Source organism: Phyllostomus discolor, chromosome 2, assembly GCF_004126475.2.
Source record: "Phyllostomus discolor isolate MPI-MPIP mPhyDis1 chromosome 2, mPhyDis1.pri.v3, whole genome shotgun sequence".
Taxonomy (NCBI): Eukaryota; Metazoa; Chordata; class Mammalia; order Chiroptera; family Phyllostomidae; genus Phyllostomus; species Phyllostomus discolor.
In genome coordinates this window covers 81,534,941-81,541,319 of record NC_040904.2, presented here as the reverse complement: position 1 = coordinate 81,541,319, position 6,379 = coordinate 81,534,941, and the positions used below count along the sequence as shown (strand labels likewise).

General features: G+C 43.0%; 1 pseudogene; it reads right to left on the bottom strand.

Moving 5' to 3' along the window:
- Positions 1-4,639: 4,639 nt before the first annotated feature.
- Positions 4,640-5,873, bottom strand: LOC114515033 (annotated as a pseudogene).
- Positions 5,874-6,379: the final 506 nt, after the last annotated feature.

Below are 6,379 nucleotides of genomic sequence, written 5' to 3'. Positions count from 1 at the left end.
AAGGCTGACTTCCTGTTCACACAAAATGCTCTGCAGTGCAGGACACTCTCCAGGGCAACTGTCCCTCCAGGGCAACTGTCCTTCTGCAGTCCAGCTTTGCAGTCTCTGCTCCCCTCAACCATCTGACCTGAAAACACAAGGCCCTTGGTCAGCACGGCAGTGGGAGAGAGAGAGTAGAAGAGTCCCACACCAGTCATTGGAATTAGAAGTAATACCTGCCACTCCTGTTCACATTTCATTGGTCATTTATAGTCCCCGCTAGGTGATGTCTGACTTTAAAGGACGTGGGATTGCAGTCTTTGTAGATTTGAAAGTGGATATTGGTGAATGTTAGAACCAGGTGCCCTTTTCTCTGAAGCCCTAAATTCAAGTTCTAGTTACATGTAGCCTCAATTTTCCAAAAGGATTCACCTACCCATTCAGTGATGTCCAGTTAGTTATTCTTGCCTCTGGATTCAAACCCCCTTCCAGCCCCACCAAGGGAAAGAGGAGGAAAGTACACAGAGTGTGTCTTCCCTGTGGTTCTGAAAACAGTTGATTCCCTAGAAGTCTGTAAACGCTGTTTTAAGAAGTTCTGCCTCCTCTTGGCCCTGATAGCTAGTTACGCTTAGAAAGAAATACTGACTTATATTTCTCTGGGTTTTTTCTTTATGCCTTTTGTTTTATGACAGAATCTTCTTATTTGGTTCCTGGGTAGATATTTTAGTGAAAAAAGGAAGGGAAGAAGGAAGGAAGATTAGAAGGGAGGGAAGTAGAGAAGGAGGGAAGGGAAGAAGAAGAGAGAGGGAGGGAAAAGTGAACTTGTCAGATTATAAAGTTCTCTCAAAGACAACAATGCATATGCTTTGCACAATGCAGTGCATTTGCATTCTGCATAATACAATGCATAAGCTTCAGAACAACCCTTAGAAGAACATATATGTCTATCCCCAAGTTACCAGTGAAAAACTAAAATGTAGGGGGATACATGAAGCAAATTTTGAGCAGAAATAGAAATAAGGCTTACTCAGGGGCAGTTTCTATTTATTTCTGTGGAAATGAAAATCCAAATACAAGACCATGTTTTAACACACTCCTGGTCTCTTATGAATGCCAGACATTACTTGCCTTTTATCCCAAGGTTATTTTCATCTTTGACAGCATGTAGATTAACTTTGTCTAAGTGGTTGCTTTAAAATCCCTGGTCTCCTCACCTGCCTCCAATCCACTGAAACTAAATCGGGGAACACACACTGTGCTTGCCCTTATTTTACATCATAGACAGAGCATTTCCAAGGGTATCCCAAGGCTTCTCTTCCAGCCCTCAGTGCCAACTCATGGCCTATGGGCACCCAACTTGTCCTGCCTCACCTCTCCATGAATGGGGCTCCAGTTCAAACCAGCTCACTCAGGGGGTTTGTTTTATACCATGAGCCACACCTTGGAGGTTACAGGTAAGCATGCAAGAACTCCCTGAGGTCTGCGGGCTCATGGGCACAATGCTGAATGCTCCCTTCAGCCCAGAATTAAAAGCCAGGCTTTAAAACAGAGAAGCAAAGGCTCCCATTTGCCAAGCTGCTTAGAAGAAAAATGTAAACGCCAGCAGCCCTGGCTGCCAGCGGGACTGCTGAAAGGTATGGGGACTTGCAGAGGGAGGCAGCAGCGTCATGATCTCCTGGAGTCAGGGCCAAGGCCGGCCAAGAACTCTGGGAGAGGAAGGGAGGGAGCAGGAATGTGTCTCCCAACAGCTCGTTTGAGAACAAGCAGTTGTTTTCCCCAAAGCCATCTGTGAGACGCTCAACTTGAGCCTGAGAAAGAAAAGGGCAAGACAGAGAGACAGAAGAGAATTACTGGAAAAAGCAGGTATCTCTTTGGGAGCTGTGAGGGCAGCAGAAAGACTGTCTACTAGTCTGTTAGTCTTGGCAGCTGCACATCTGTGAATCTGGCCACAGTCAGGGTTTCTAAGGCCCTGCTTCTGGAAAACGTGGCAAGAGTTCAGCCTGAAATGTGGACTGTGGATGGCTCTGGTGTGATCTAAGTCAGAGGAAACTGTGAGCTCTCAACCTAGATCCCTCAACACGGAGTCCCTCATGTGACAGAGTGACTAGTTTGGTTGGCCCTTACTTGTAGACTGTCTTTAGGTCATGGAAAATTCTAGGGGAACATGTCTCAAATTAGACTGGAATCTCCAAAGAGATAGGTCCATCCAAGTTTTCTGTCCCTCTTAATTGCAGCCTTGGTAGTGTTCTGAAGTATAGGTGATTGATGAGAATGTTGTCATTGAAAATTAAGATGCCTAGTGTACTGTTGGTGGGAATGCAGACTGCTGCAGCCACTATGGAAAAGAGTATGGAGTTTCCTAAAAAAACTATAAATGGAGCTGCATTTTGATCCAGTGATCCCACTGTTGGGATTATCCCCTAAGTATCCTGAATCACCAGTTCGAAAGAACCTATGCACCCCAAGGTTCACAGCAGTGTTATTTATAATAGCTAAGTACTAGAAGCAACCTAAGTGCTCATCAGTAAATGAGTGGATCAAAAAACTATGGAACATTTACACAATGGAATATTATGCAAGAGAAAGAAAGAAGGAACTCCTACCTTTTGTGACAGAATGGATGGAACTGGAGAATATTATGCTAAGTGAAATAAGCCAGGCAGTGAAAGACAAATACCATATGATCTCACTCATAAATGGAACCCAGTCAACAAAACAAACAAATGAATGGAAATAAAGACTGGAAACAAACAAACTGACAGTGACCAGGGGTGAGGCAGGAGGGAGATAACAGGGGAAAGTAGAGAAAGGGTCGCTTCAAGGAACATGTATAGAGGACCCATGGGCATGGACAATGCGATGGGGATTGACTGCGGGAGCTGGGTGGTGTTTGGAGGTGGCAGGTCAGGGAAGAGCACCGAGGAGGAATGTGAGACAACTGTAATTGGACAGCAATAAAAAATAAAAAAAGATATTGCCTCTCAAAAACAAGAAAATTAAGAGGCATTTTGCCAAGCACTCTTCCCACACAATAGAAGGCACAGAGCTTTCTCTCAGCTACTTAGAATTCTGCAAAAAATATATCTTCTCTTCATGCCCATAGGAGCTGCCTTGTTTAGGGATGTTTTTGATTGCAAGTAGCAGAAAGTCTACCTCACAGCAGCTCAAAACAAATACAGATGTATTTTTTCTCACATAACAAGATTTTGGATTTAGACATCAGCTGGCACTGATTCAGGAGTTCAATGACATCAGGGCTAGCACCTCTGAGATTCTTTTACTTTTCCCTCCTGCCTACTTCTTGCAGTATCACATCAGCAGAGTAATCATTGTGGTACATATATATAGAGAGAAAGAAAGGATATTATTCAACCTTAAAAAGGAAAGAAATCCTGCCCTTTGCAACAATGTAGAAGAAACTTGGAGGACATGAAGCTAAATGAACCAAACCAGACACAGAAAGAAAAAATACTGCTTCATCTCACTTATATGTGGAATCTACCTAGAAGCAGAGAGTGGGGCCATGGTTATCAGGGGCAGGAAAGGGGGGTTGATATTAGTCAAAGGGTACAAAGTTGCAGTTATGTAAGACAAGCAAGTCTAGAGACCTAATGTACAGCATGATGGCTATAGTCAATAATACTGTACTGTATACTGGAAATTTGGTAAGAGGGATTTCAGGAGCTCTGACACACAAAAATTATGGTTAACTATGAGGAGATGGATGTTAATTAGCTTGGCTATAGTAATCACTTCTCTATATGTATGCATATCTAAACCTTATGTTGCATATCTTAAATATATACAATTTTATTTTTTTAAATGACTGCTTCTTCATTGGACATTATGTGCAAAGTGAGCACAAGGGCAAAGGGCAGTGTCCCTTGTGACAATCCCCATTTATCAGGATATCAGCTCTATGGAATCCCCATCAGCCCTCTGGGTGTGTCCTACCCATCAGATCTCAGTCACACAGCCACACCAGGCATGAAGGGAGCCTAGGGAGGTGAGAATTCAGCTGGACACCCTGCCAGCCTGAACAAAATCAGGGTTCTATCAACTACAAAGAAGAAATGGTCACAGGGGCGGCAACTCACAATGTCTGCCACACCCTGTGCATAGCACTGATCAAATTGTATTGAAATGTTTTGTCTCTCTCTCCCCTCCCATCAGAATTAATAGCACTTGGCAAACAGAGGCACCCAGTCATCCTTGTATTCCCAGTAAGTACATGGCACACTGCCTGGCACAAAATATTTAATAAACATAAGACAACACTCCCCCACCCCATGCAACAGACTATCCTAAATCTAGACCTACATGTAAGAACAGAAGCTTCTTCTTTTTTATTTTTTCCCATAGTAGTTTTTATTTTTCCCTAAAAGGATAGTCAATTTTTCCTACAGGCATTCATTTAGATGATATACACATAAGTTTTCTTCTGAAGTGACAAAACTCATACAATTCCTTTCTCTTTTTCTAGATTTTATTTATTTATTTTTAGAGAGAGGAGGAGGGAGAGAGAGAGAGGGAGAGAAACATCAATCAGTTGCCTCTCCCATGCCCCCAACCAAGATCGACCCTGCACCCCAGGCATGTGCCCTGACCAGAATTGAGTTGGTGACCTTTCACTTTGCAGAACGACACCCGACCAAGTGAGCCACATCATTCAGGGTAAAACTCATATAATCTCCATAAGAATTATAAGAATTATAATGAGCAGAAGAACATATCAACTTAAATACTCAAGGTCATTTCAAATCTTTAAGAGTCCCAGGTTTCTATGACAGAGGAAGAATTTTGCTGTTAAATACTTGAACTAAAATCTAGGCAAATATGCTCTATGTCTTCATCTTCTGATTCTTAATTATTTAACATACTGTAAGACTCTTATTCAAATCTAATTATGTAGCAACAGCACCTGAGAGAATTTTATAAAAGTTTGATTTAAAAATTCCTAGATCAACTTTGCTTGCTAATTTTCTATTCTATTCTTTATATTTTTCTTTGTTTCATCTGTCTTCTTTTCCTTCCACAATTCCCCAAAGATAATTCCCCCAAAACCTATTAACACTAATGTTCAATTGGAGGCAAATTTACCCCAACAAACTTTAGGTCTGTGAACATCTACAGTGTAAGTCTGATGCATCAGATGGGCTCCGGCAGCAGCCAGGGCAGTGTAGTAGGACACAGTCTGACCCCTGTTCACTCCCACCAGGCTCAGCACCCCCAGCACTGCTATATTGAAGCCACTGAGCCACCACTCGGTGTTTTCACAAAACCATAGTGCTGTGGACTTAACACCCATAAGGCATCATCCCTCTTGTCCTGATGGGCACAGATAGTATCATATAATAGAGTCCACATAGTTCCAGAAAAATAAAGAGACAGGCAAGCAGATGGATCACAGAAGCACTTGACAGCAGACCATTCAAGTAATGCTCCCTAATTGAAAGTGAAAACCCCCAGGCTAATTAAGGCCAGTACATGACTCTTTTCATTAGTAGGTAGGTGATGACAAGAAGTAGGGGTGCTGCTCCAAGAGCTGTGCTGTAGTAATTCAGACACAAAAGAATACCCAGTGCCAGGGTGAGCTGTCCCCCAACAAAAAAGGACTGAAGAGTTGAAATGTCTCTAACAACTATTGGACTCTTGGCTGTTCTTCCAACCTTCTTATCACAGTTTCAGCCCCACATGTCACTAATAGAATAGTCTGCTCCAAACATCAGAATAGCTCCAGTGCCAAAGAGGGATAACATGTACCAATGTGGAAAACAACAGGGTTCTACTGCCAAACCAATGCCCCAGGCACATTGCAGACACAGCAGCCAGGTTCCAATGGGCTTCTCCAATGGCATGAGGCACAGGTGGGGCTGCAGAGAGCAGCATGCCAAGTCCACGACCCCTGTGGCCCACAGGCTATGTAGATGCCAGCACAGCCCCAGCCCCAGCCCCGCTGAGGGTGGCCATTCCCCCATGCTGGCTGCAGCAGCATTGCAAGTCCCATGGCCACAACTAGAAACTTCTTTTAAAAAACTTATTAAAGTTACTGGGGTGAAATTGGTTAAAATTACATAAGTTTCAAGTATTCTTTAATTATGATACACCATCTGTATATTGCACTGTGTGTTCACCACCCAAAGTAAAGTCGCTCTCTGTCACCATATATTTCACCCAATTCTACCTCCCACCACCCCTCTGCTGACTCTTCTTTCAAGTAGCAGCCACTCAGCTGAACACGAAGACTAGTTGAGCTATGTGTATGTGGCTTTGGACCACTAGATGAAGCATGTTATGAATTTTTGTAAACTCAGATGAAAAATTGCAAACAAGGATGAAATAACTACATTTTAGCCACAAGTGACTGCAGTTCTCTGGCCACCACCTCTCTCTCTCTTTT